Source organism: Peromyscus leucopus, chromosome 1 (genome assembly GCF_004664715.2).
Source record: "Peromyscus leucopus breed LL Stock chromosome 1, UCI_PerLeu_2.1, whole genome shotgun sequence".
NCBI classification, from domain to species: domain Eukaryota; kingdom Metazoa; phylum Chordata; class Mammalia; order Rodentia; family Cricetidae; genus Peromyscus; species Peromyscus leucopus.
In genome coordinates, this window is record NC_051063.1 from 32,709,816 (window position 1) to 32,722,940 (window position 13,125).

The window sequence follows — 13,125 nt, forward strand, 5'->3', positions numbered from 1 at the left end:
ATCTAAAAGTGTGTTGCTGTCTTAGTTCTTCTTGTGCAGATAGAGTAAAATACTGGGGGCACGGTAGTTAATACAGAAAATGAATTTACTAATTCACACATTTGAAGGTCCAGAAGTAAGATGCTCACATCTTCTCATTCCACTGAGGAACTCCTGGTTGCATCATTGCCTAGCTGATGGCATCACAGTGAGGAAACTTTTGACAGGAAGAGCACATGGTGAAGCAAGAAGCTACAGGAATTCCAGAATCAAGTTCTCCTTTTTTTTGTAACAGTGAACCATGGTGGGAGGCAGCCAGGTCCTAGAGAGTGTTACTTTAGAGTTGTCTGAGGGCAAGTGTAGCTAAAAGTTTTCCTGGGTCCTGCCTGGCCTGCAGTCAGGACAAATCTCTCTCACCTACAGGTCCTGCAGCCATTCAGACCCACATAAACACACACAGGCTAATATTATTTTTAAACTATGGCCATGGCAGGCTTCTTGTTACCTAGTTCTTATATCTTAAACTAACCCATTTCTATAAATCTATACTTTGCCACAGGACTTGTGGCTTACCAGTACCTTTACATCTTGCGTCTCATGGTGGTGGCTGGCAGCATCTCCTCTGCTCTGTCTTTCTCCTCCCTCTCTCTGTTTGGATTTTCTACCTGCCTCTAAGCTCAGCAGCATGGTTCATGGTTGGTTAGGTGGGCTGCCTTTGTTGGAGTACAGGCCTTTTGGACAGTGGAGAGAAAGCTGGTATGAAATATGGGACTTGGATATATGATCAAGGAGCAATAATGGATTTATCAGATAATGGGGATAAGGATGTATTCTCAGCAGAATACAAGATAATAAAAATTGTGCTTTTAGGAGATAAATCTACTTACATATTTTTCAAAACATATTAGTGCTGACAATGCTATGCCATTCTATACTGTCTGGATGTTTGATGATGCAAAGACAGCCTATGTACATCATTTCCGTATTTTGAGGAACTCATATGTAGGAAGGTGTTACAAGGCTGGGGCCTTGTTGTGGGATGTCTTTCTGTATGCTGTGAATGCGTGTTGTTCTGATTGGTTGATAAATAAAGCTGTTTGGTCAATAGTGAGGCAGAATAAGATTAGGTGGTACATTCAAACTGAAGAAAGAGAAAAAAGGAGAGTGGGGGGATGTGCAAGTCACAGCCAGGGGATGTAAAAGTACCAGTAAGCCACGTGGCAATGCATAGATTAATAGAAATGGGCTGAGTTAAGTTGTAAGAGCTAGCTGGTAAGAAGCCTGAGTCATTAGGCCAAATAGTTTGTAAGTAATATAAGCCTCTGTCTGTTTACTTGAGTCTGAGGGGGATACAGGAAACCTTCCAACTATGGGGCCTTTAAGGGTGTTGCATATGCAGCAGAGAGGATTGTAACAGTTATCTAGATCAGACTAGAAGGCTCAAATGTGCCTTGACTTATCCTTTTGTTGTGATGTGGCATTGTTTAACGCCTATAGATAAGTGCTTCATTTTCTACTTACTTGGTTTCTGCAGTCAGTGTCATGGGTCAAATTATTAAGAGGCAAGAAAAATCCTTGGCTGTCCCCAAACTGGATCTATCTGTCTCTCTTTTGTTTTGTCTAGAATTCAGACTTAGAAGTCCCTGGCACTGGAGTGCAGTTTGGATTGAGATGCAGCCACTGTTCTCTCTTAAGACACTTGGGAAGTTTGGAGAGTATTTCCCTTGAGGGAAAACAAGAGAGAGAGAGAGAGAGGAGACCAGCTCTCCCACTGCCAGGAAGCTGCCTTGGCAGCCTGAACATCGCCCTTTAGAAAAGCGGTACTCCCCCCGGACTCAGATGCTCAGGATTGATCCTTGACATGTTTGTAGGTTTGCTTTTAGAGGAAAAACAGAGATGTGAAACTTTTATCGATTTCTGCCTTTGGACACATCACTTTCTTGTAATGAGCCCACTCCACGTTTGCATTCACGAGGCACTACATATTTCTTAACAGAATACACTGAAGCTCTGAGCTCTCACTTAGCACAGGATTCAAAGTAGCAGTTTCTGTTGTGTTTTAGGAAGTGAGTCCTCAACTCTCTGGGCATGTGACAATTCCAAGTGGCTCAGATGGCTCCCAGAAAATGGGGCAAGAGTTAGGACTTCAAGAGGCTGTCAGGCAACCCCATTGTGATCAAACACCCATGACAGTGTGTTCATCACAATCAGTTTGTCTTTTCTGTCACTTTCAAAATTTGCAATTCAAACCCCTTACCCAGAGGCACCCCACATTTAGGCCCCATCTGAAAAAACTACCAGCTAGCCCTGAGTGTCTGCTCTTTGTTATCACTGCTCTCCAAGTCTCTTCCGTGTCTGACTCAACACATTTCATGACAGTTTTCCCCTCCAGTGACCAAGAAATCATTAAAATAATCACATTTCTGTCTTAAGTGTGTGTGTGTGTGTGTGTGTGTGTGTGTGTGTGTGAGAGAGAGAGAGAGAGAGAGAGAGAGAGAGAGAGAGAGAGAGAGAGTCTGTGTGTTAGAGACAGAAAGAGAGAGATAGAAAGAGAGGAAGGAAGGAGGGTAGGGTAGGGATAGGAGGAGAGAGGGAGGGAGGAGGAGAGGAGAGAAAGGGAGATTTTGGTGACAAATGATCTGACTTTTGGAAATATAATTCTTATTCCTTATGTCTGGTGAATACTGTGAAGTAGATACTTTGGAGTTTTGTTGCCTGTGGATTTTTAAAATTCTCAGATGCTTCCTTCAATTTTCCAAAAATATTTGAAGTGAGATTTTGTTTTCCGAGCATTGTTGGAGAACAGGCATATGGACTAACTCTCCTTAATCCTCCAATGTTTTCATTAGAAACAGCAGCAAGGAACTGGTTAGGGCCAGCTTGCATTAGAGTGGGAGGGTTGTGAAAAAAGTGCTAGGATTGTGGCCCCAAGTTGTCGAGTTTTCCTGTTCCTTCAAACACTGTTTCCAGACAATCAAAAGTTCAACATGACTCCAGGAGTCAGGGTGGAGTTCCTGAGGCCTGTTCTCATATTCAAAGCACTTGCTCCAGGAAGCTGGTCTCTCTCTCCCGTGTACACCTTGGATTCTCCCTCATTTGTCATCTGGAGTCTTCCTCTTGACTTCCAGCTTTGCTACACACCCAATCCTTGTTTGCTTTTATGTATCTACAACCTCAAAATGTCCAGAAGTTCCTTTTTAGTCTGGCAAGTTTTATTCATTTATTTAGTGTATGTGTATGTGTATGTATGTGTGTGTGTGTGCATACTTGTGCGTGTATATGTACATGTGAGTGTGTATGTGTGTGCATGTATGCACCAGTGACTCACGTCATGCATGTGGAAATCAGGACAATCTACAGAAGTCTGTTCTCTCCTTTGACCATGTGGTCCCAGGACTTGAACTCAGGTTGTCCGACTTGGTACCTCCCGATTCACTCAACCATCTTGACAGCTTTCTAGCAAGATTTTAGTTTAATTCTTTAATAAATTTAGTTCTTAAATGAATATTCACACATTTAGTCAATAGTTTTAAAATGTGTCTTTCAAGACGGTTTCTATTTCATTTAAGCCACTGCATTGGTTGGCATCTAATTTTTCATAATTCTTCGTTGATATCTTTTCCACGTCTACCAGGTTTTGGTCACATCCTCATTTACATACCTGATATTGTAATCTGTGGGACTTTGGTTCTTTCTTCATTGCACTGTTATTGCTAGAGGTCGCCTTGTATTAGTAATGTCCAGAGAGTTTGAGATGGTTTCTCCTCACTGTGTCTTTCCTTGTCTGTCTTCTGCTGTTTCTGCTTTGGTCAGTTTAATTCTTGCCCTGTTTTTCAATAGCTGAGCCTTTTCTAGCTCTTTACAATAGAAGTCTGTATAAGTGACTTTTAAACCCCTTTTCAGTTTTAATAGCAATAGTTAAGGTCATAAATTCCCCTCTGTTGGGCAGTACTTTGTATCCAATGTAATTCATTAATATTCTATTTAATGAGCATTCTATACTTTGTGTTTTTTATTTGTACATTTAGAGGCATGCTATCTAATTTCCGAACTTCTTGAGAGCTAGATTAAATCATTTCTAGATCAAATCATTGGTTTGATTTATCTTTTTATTTATTTATTTATTTATTATTTTTATTTTTTTGATTTAATTCTTTTGTGGTCAGAGGAGAGCCCATTGAAATTTTCAATATTTCAAAGTATAGTGAGTTTTTTTATTTTAATTTTTTTAGATTATAATTATATCATTTCCATTTCCTCTCTTCAAATCCTCCTATATGCCTTCCCTTTTTGCTCTCTTTCAAGTTCATGGCCTCTTTTTCTTTAATCATTGAATATATATATATTTCTAAGCACATAAATACAACCTGTTCAGTCTGTATAATATTACTTGTGTGCATATGTTTTCAAGGAATATATATATATATATATATATATATATATATATATATTATACACACACACACACACACACACACACACACACACATATTGAGTGTCTTTTCACTGCCCAGACATGGTCTTCTCATACAATGTGTCATATGTATTTGAAGATTTTATTTTGTGTATATCATTATTATTTTTAGGGAAAATCTAGAATTGGAATCATTGGGTGAAAATGTATGGGGTAACCACAGAATTGTATAACTTCTTGACTAATAGACCTCTGGGGAGTTGCCATATATCCCTTCTAAATAGTGCAGGTGTGTGTTATCTACTGGTACTCTTGTCAATGATGAATATCTTAATTTTCAAAAATTGCTTGGGCTGGAAAGATGGCTCCACAGTTTAAAGCACTTGCTGCTTTTTCAGAGGATACAGATTCAGTTCCCAGCACCCACATGGGAGCTCACAACCATTTGTTAATCTAGTTCCAGTGATCTTTTCTGACAAGGCATGTACTTACTGTGCATACATAATGCAAATAAAGCATTTATATACATAAAATAAATTTAACAAAAACATTTCACCTTATGCTGGAGAAGATGTGGAGCTTGGGGAACTCTCCTCCGCTGCTGGTGGGAATGCAAGCTTGTACAACCAATTTGGAAATCAATATGGCACTTTCTTAGAAAATTGGGAATCAATCTCCCCCAAGACCCAGCTATACCACTCTTGGGCATATACCTAAGGAATGCTCAATCATACCACAAGAGCACTTGCTCAGCTATGTTCATATCAGCATTGTTTGTAATAGCCAAAACCTGGAAACAACCTAGATGCCCTTCAGCTGAAGAATGGATAAAGAAAATGTGGTACATATGCACAATGGAATACTACTCAGCAGAGAAAAACAATGACATCATGAGGTTTGCAGGCAAATGGATGGATCTAGAAAAAATCATCCTGAGTGAGGTAACCCAGACTCAGAAAGACAAACATGGTATGTACTCACTCATAGGAGGATATTAGATGTGGAACAAGGATGACTGGACTGCTACTCACATCACCAGGGAGGCTACCTGGAAAACAGGACCCCAAGAAAGACATGGGGATCACCCAATGACAGAGAAATGGATGAGACCTACATGAACAGCCTGGACATGAGTGTGGGTAATGAAGGGCAAGGGTCGAGGGAAAGAGAGCTTGGGGGAGTGGGAGATCCCAGCTGGATCAAGAACAGAGAGGGAGAATAAGGAATAGGAGACCATGGTAAATGAAGACCACATGAGAATAGGAAGAAGCAAAGTGCTAGAGAGGCCCACAGAAATCCACAAAGATACCCCCACAATAGACCACTGGCAATGGTCAAGAGACAGCCCAAACTGACCTACTCTGGTGATGGGATGGCCAAACACCCTAATTGTCGTGCTAGAAACCCCATCCAATGACTGAGGGATCTGGATGCAGAGATCCACGGCTAGGCCCCTGGTGGAGCTCCGGGAGTCCAATTAGCGAGAAAGAGGAGGGTTTATATGAGCGAGAATTGTTGAAACCAAGGTTGGATAAAGCACAGGGACAAATAGACAAATGAATGGAAACATATGAACTAGGAACCAATGGCTGAGGGGCCCCCAACTGGATCAGGCCCTCTGAATAGGTGAGACAGTTGATTGGCTTGATCTGTTTGGGAGGCATCCAGGCAGTGGGACCGGGTCCTGTGATCATTGCATGAGTTGGCTGTTTGAAACCTGGGGCTTATGCAGGGTCGCTAGGCTCAGACTGGGAGGAGGGGACTGGACCTGCCTGGACTGAGTCTATCAGGTCGATCTCAGTCCTCGGGGGTGGCCTTGATCTGGAGATTGTGGGAATGGGGGGTGGGCTGGGGGGAAGGGGAGAGGGGCGGGAGGGAGGAGAACAAGGGAATCCGTGGCTGATATGTAGAACTGAATTGTATTGTAAAATAAAATAAAATAAAATGCTATATGGACTCAGTAGGTTTTTTATACATGTGTGCATATGCATACATGCACACATATGTGTGCATGTGTGCACACATACATATATATGCACACATACACACAAATCTATAAAATAATTAAAGAAGAGGTTATGAATATGGGTGTGGGCCATGGGAGGAGTTTGAGGGGAGGGAGTGATCTAGATTCAGTCCTCATGTACAATTTCTAATTTTTAAAAATTCAACCATTTATTGTACACAATGAAAATATTTCTTTTTAGAAGATTTTCTGCCATTTGTTCAAAGCACAGACTCTTTATGCTTTAAACAATCCCGTCTAGTCTTTCTCTTCTTTGTGCACATTATTGTCCTTAGAAAATCTAACCATGCCTCAAAATCAGGTTTAATTTCTGCACATTTTCTTCTGTCCATAATATATTGTCACTAATCCATATTGACAGAATGTTCTTGTTTGTTATAAAGTTGTAAACTTGGAAAATTTGTTACCTCATTTCACCACTATTTATTGACTAATATTTTTTATTTCTTGGCTTCTGATGTTGCCTCCATAACTTATTAAATTCAGACATATTAGAAAACCTTTTTTTCCAGGCTTCTCTGTTTGGTTCTATTGAATTTTTTAGGACATTTCTGTGCAAATACAACATGTTTAATTGCTATAAGTTCTAAATAGTTTTCAGTATCTGCTAGCGGCTTATCTGCCTTCATTTTTTTCTCGGGAACTTGGAGTTGCTTATGGTTTAAATTCTATAGGTTATATATACAAGAACACAAACAAACATATATTCTTTTGTCAGGAAGAAATTTATTACAGAGATATATATTATTGTCACATATGGTTCACTGAATTACTGTTTCTTTAAATATCTGAAGGTCCTTTAAGCCCTACCCTTCAGTTCAATTATCTCTTTATTAATTACTATAAGCTCAACGTGTACCAATTTATTATGTCTTAAAATAATTCAGAAAGCATTGGTATAACTCTATGATCTATCTGTGTAATTTTAATGATTTTAAATTTTCTCTAAATAATACTTCACTGAGTCACTTATTGTATTTGGTTTATTTATTATCATTATAGCTTTAATGTTTCTATTATTATTTTTTTTTTTTTTTCGAAGTTTTTTAATTGCTTTCTAGCATTTAGAGTGTCGATACAGAGATCCGGGGATGCTGGATTAGGCGTGTATATATTTTTAACAGCTGTGCATTTTCTCTGATTTACAAAACACTTTATTTAATCTTTTCATTAACTATATACACCTGGGTGCTTCAATATGTTTACATATGTATATTTATATGCATTATATATGTTATATTACAATGAATGCCTATTCATATTCAAACCTTTTAAAATACATTTGTAAATGTAAATAGTGGGCCATATACTATTAACTTTTGGGTCATGTATATTAAATGGTTGTGTATGCTGTAATTTATCAGATGGACCTCAGATCTTAGGCCACCAGGGAGCCATTGCTTGGATTCTCACCAGTATTTGTGGTCATTATTCCTTTGGTTTATAATTATTGGCTAATAATAAAGTTAAATGCCATTTCACAAGCCCATTGCTTACCATATCACCACTCTTGCCAATTGTTTATTCATTGCAATTGACTCTGCATTTTTTATTTATTTTTGTTGATTTGGGAATTCCATACCTGTATATATGCTTTTGTCAGTTCTATCACCATTCCCTTCCCTCCAACTCCCCCTATCACCAGTATTCCCTTCCAATTTCATGTGTTCCCTTATTATTTTCTTTAACCCACAGAGTCCTCTTAGAGCTGCCAGTACATGCTTGGGTATAGAGCTATACTCTAGAGCATGGGTAGCTTCTCAGTGTAAATCACCAAAGAAAATCAGCTCTCTCTCTCTCTCTTTCCCAGCAGCCATCAATTGCCAAATAGTTCCATGGGTAAGAGTGGAATTTCATAATCAGCTCCCGTATGTATTCTGGAAATTTGTTTAGCTCCGCCTTGTACAAGTCTTGGGGATATAACCGTAGGCACTGTCAGCTCATATGTGTAGCTGCTGTTGTATCCCAGACCCACTGTTTTTCTATAGTCATCAGTCTCCTCTGTCTCTTACAATCTTTCTGTCCCACCCCCTTTCCACAATGATCCTTGGCCTTAGGAGGACAGGCTATGATATAGATGTCCCATTGGGTAATATCACTATGCAGTCTCTTAGTCTCTGTCCTATTTTATATGGCATCAAAGTCAAAGAAAAATCCCAGTACCAGGCATCAGATATCTCCCTGTACCTGGAAGTTTTCCTGTATTCCAGCTAGCCGGCCTGCAGTCAAAGCAAATCTCTCCCACTCACATCCCCCAAGTAAACACACAGAGGCTTATATTAATTATAAGTGCTCAGCCATTAGCTCAAGCTTAATACTATCTCTTTCACTTAAATTAACCCATAATTCTTATCTATGTTTAGCCACAAAGCTTGGTACCTTTTCTCAGTTCTGTCTCGCCATCTTGCTTCCTCTGTGTCTGGCTGGTGACTCCTGACTCAGCCTTCCTCTTCCCAGAATTCTCCTTGGCTACTTGTCCCGCCTATATGTTCTGCCTGGCTACTGGCCAATTAACATCTTATTTATTAACTAATCATAGCAACACACATTCACAGCATACAGAGCGACATTCCACAGCACCTCCCCACAAATTCAGGGAGGGCTCAGAAACACCTTTTAAACAATACAGGTATTGCCACTGCTCTTGATTTCCCACCAGACCCAGATGGTAAGACTCTATTACTGAATACACAGCTAACTTTAATTGTGGGGCATAGAGGAGTCAAGATGTAACTGACTTAAAATATCCTACCTGCTGACTAGTTTTTGGGGTAATAGAAGCTGCCCTGCAGTTTGTTGTAGGAGGACACACTTTGATGGTATCTCTACAGCTCACTCTGTGTTCTACAATATCAGCCTAACCATAAATATGTGTCCACTGGTATAATAGTGGCATAAAGGTTATGGGGGTAAGCAACTGATTTTGTATTGGTCAACAGGAAAAAAATCAGGCCTTGCACTATAAACTTGGTTAAAAGCCCATGGCTCAGGAGGTTACAGACCCTATAGAGGATACTAGTGTTGTTGTTTTGTTAAGGGACATGTTGTCAAACTGCCTGCTAAATATTTATAATTGTCTCCTTGGCCAGAGAAGCTTCTCTCTGCAGTGGGCAGCAGTCAGCAGTTAATGCAGAGGCTCATAGCTGATCCATGTGCTGACATTAAGTATTGGCTGTTCAAGCTTTAAATAGGATTTATATCAATGCTCTCTCCAAACACTCAGAAAGCATCAAGAAAAGAGGCAGAAAATAAAAAGAAAGAGCCAGAGGATGTGGAGGGATGCTGTGAAGTGCTGTCTTCAGGACACGATGTCACCAGTGTACTCATGAACTCATTGCAGCTATGATTACCTACATAATAAGATCAAGTTCATGTTATCAACCAGCATGCCAGCAGACAGCAGTGATTGGACTCAGTGAGTTAAATGAAAAAGAGAGGACATGAATGGTGAAAGGAGCATGTTAGGAGTACCTGAGAGGTGTGGGAGGACTTAGAGGCTGCTGAGGAGTAAAGATGGTACATATGATCAAGAGTCATTGTTTATATGTATGAAATTGTTGAAGAATAATAGCTAGTCTTTAAAAAGATAGTCTGTTAAAAAAAGCTTGTTCCTAATCACTTTCCTCCCCTGCTTAATGAGTAAATACAAAATATATAATTGCAGACTTTGAGAAAGGCCTGCTGGGATTTACTTTTTTTGAAGAGAATAACAAAAGAAAGTTGTGTATTCTAAGCGTGGTTGTAACAATCGTCCTGTGTTCAGCCAATGGGATCTTCAGGCTGTTCAGTGTGTGGTATTGACCTAATTAACACACTAACCTTGGACAAACAACCTGCCAACAAACACTTGAAAGGATTCCAATTTCAGCTCTGCCCATGATTAATGATCCGACCCTGAAGAAGAGACCTGAGGCTGAATGCTAAACTTGGGTCCTGACTGCTGGGTGAGAACTGAACAAGACAGCTCTCTGAGCTCTCTGGGCTGGTAGAATATGAAGAGTGAGGGAAGGAGAACCATCTTACTCTACTACTTTCTTTTCCTGTGAATCTTGGGATCTTGAGAAAAATGGCAAGGTCTCTGAACCAAATGATCCCTTCCTAGCAATCAGAAAAATACATTCATCTTATACATCAATTTATTGCTATTCATTCAATGTCTTAGTTAATTTTTTCTGTTGGTATGGAAATAGTAAAGAGAATATAGTAGATAGTAGATACTGGAGGTTGAATAATGAAGAAAAAAGATTTGCTTACTTTATAGCTTTAGAGAATGAAATCTCAAATCAAGTAGTTACATCTGGTGAAGGCCTTAATCAACACCATGACCTGATGGAGGACATCACATGATGGAAAGAACAAGAAAAAGTGTGGATAGAGAAGGAGAGTAAATTATAAGAGTCGACTTGATGTATGATACATTCTCATAGGAACCAGGCCCATGAGACCCTAATGATATCAACTTTTATGATAAAAGTATTAATTCCATTGGAGGGAGTGAACTGATCTCCTTCTTTATGAGCCCCAACACTGCAGTACCATGAGTACTGGAATTAAGCTCCAATATGAGTTTCCACAGGGACAAACCACATTTGAACCACACCGTTCAATAAACACACATTGAGTACCGTTTTCATCTCTTGTTTGCTGATTCCCTCTCTCTCTCTCTCTCTCTCTCTCTCTCTCTCTCTCTCTCTCTCTCTCTCTCAGGCATACACAAACACACACAGACATAGACACACACACACACACACACACACACACACACACACACACACACACACACACACACAGTCACTTTGTAGAGCCCCAGTTAAATTTTTTTAAAACCCAGGGGAAGATATTTCCAGTGTGTACTTACCCAGAAATTGATTTTCCAGATTCCAGTTGTATAATAAAGGACACATCAGGCCCTGGAGACATTCTTGTCTATATCAGTACGAACCAAAGCTAATTAATACACAGGAGAGCTTTTCTTTAGGAAAATATCAGCCCATTAGTGCAGATAAGAATAGTGGTCTCAGTTTATTGTGTGTGTAAATTCTAGTCACACAAATTCCAGTTGCCCACGGAAGTATTTAACCTTTCATGGTCAAAATTGTTACAAGGAACATGAAGAGTACTGTGTTTTTCTGTCTCTAAATTTCATAAATGTAGATTTAGGTAGAAGAGAAATTGAGCACATGATGTAATCTCAGCTAAGCAATGAAGTTGTGTCTCATGAGGGAGAAATATGCTTTTCTCCTACTAATTAACCTGCCTTTGAAATTTTTGAATCACTAAGTAAAAGCCAAGTGAAGGTTTATGTCCCATAATATTCAGAACTGCCGAAACCAAATTTACAAACCATTGAATTCAGTGTGTTAGAGGTCACTGGAGAACATACACGACAAGGTCAAGGTTTAATGATGAGGTAAGTGGTCTTCAAAGCTAAGGAAAATACATTATAACCTTTGGTGAAACATTATACAAAACCTACTATGTGCATTGTGAACTATGTAATGAGTCTTTCTCTGTCCTGCCAGTCAGCTCCCAAATAATAACACAGAGACATTACATACTCATCACAAGAAAGATCTACCAATATGAAGTTTCAATTCTGGACATTTATGCACCAAATACAAGGGTACCCATATATGTAAAAGAAACATTACTAAAGCTTAAATCGCACATCAAACCCCACACATTAAAAGTGGGAGACTTCAAAACCTCACTCTCACCACTGGACAGATCTGCCAGATCAAAACTTAATAGAGAAGTGAGGGACCTAACTGATGTTATGAGTCAAATGGACTTAATGGATATCTACAGAACATTACACTCTAACAAAAAAGAATATGCCTTCTTCTCAGCACCCCATGGAACTTACTCTAAATCAACCACATACTCGGTCACAAAGCAAATCTCAACAGGTACAAAAATATTGGAATAACCTCCTGTATTCTATCAGACCACCGTGGCTTAAAGTTAGATTTTAACAATAACAAAAATTACAGAAAGCCTACGATCTCATAAAAACTGAATAATGCTCAACTGAATCACCAGTAGGTCAAGGAAGAAATAAAGAAAGAAATTAAAGATTTCCTAGAATTCAATGAAAATGAAAGTACAACATACCCAAACTTATGGGACGCTATGAAAGTAGTGCTAAAAGGAAAATTCATAGCAGTAAACACCCATATAAAGAAGTTGGAGAAATCTCATACTAATGACTTAACAGCACACCTAAAAGCTCTGAAACGAGAAAGCTTGGCCTATAGTTTAGGCTTGTTCCTAAGTAGCTCTTATAACTTAAAATTAAGCTATTTATATTAATTTATGTTGTATCATGTGGTACTACCTCTCTTCCATTTTGCACGTCCTGTTTCCTCTCCATGTCTCCTGGCAACTTCTGCAAGGCTAGATTCCTTCTCCTCTTCCTTTCTCGCCTCAGAAATCTCACTTATAAATTCTGTCCAGCTATTGCCTGTCATCTTTTTACTATACCAGTTACAACAATACACCTTCATACAGTGTACAAATATCCCACAACATTTCCCCCTTTTGTCTAAATAAAAAAGAAATGTTTATACTCTCACATAGTAAAACTATATACAATAAGAACAATTATCAAGTAAGAATTACATTCACAATCTTCAGTCCATGTGTATTTTACAAATTTGGAGAAAGTACTGTATCATCTATCCTATTTTAGTGTGTCCAAAGTTTT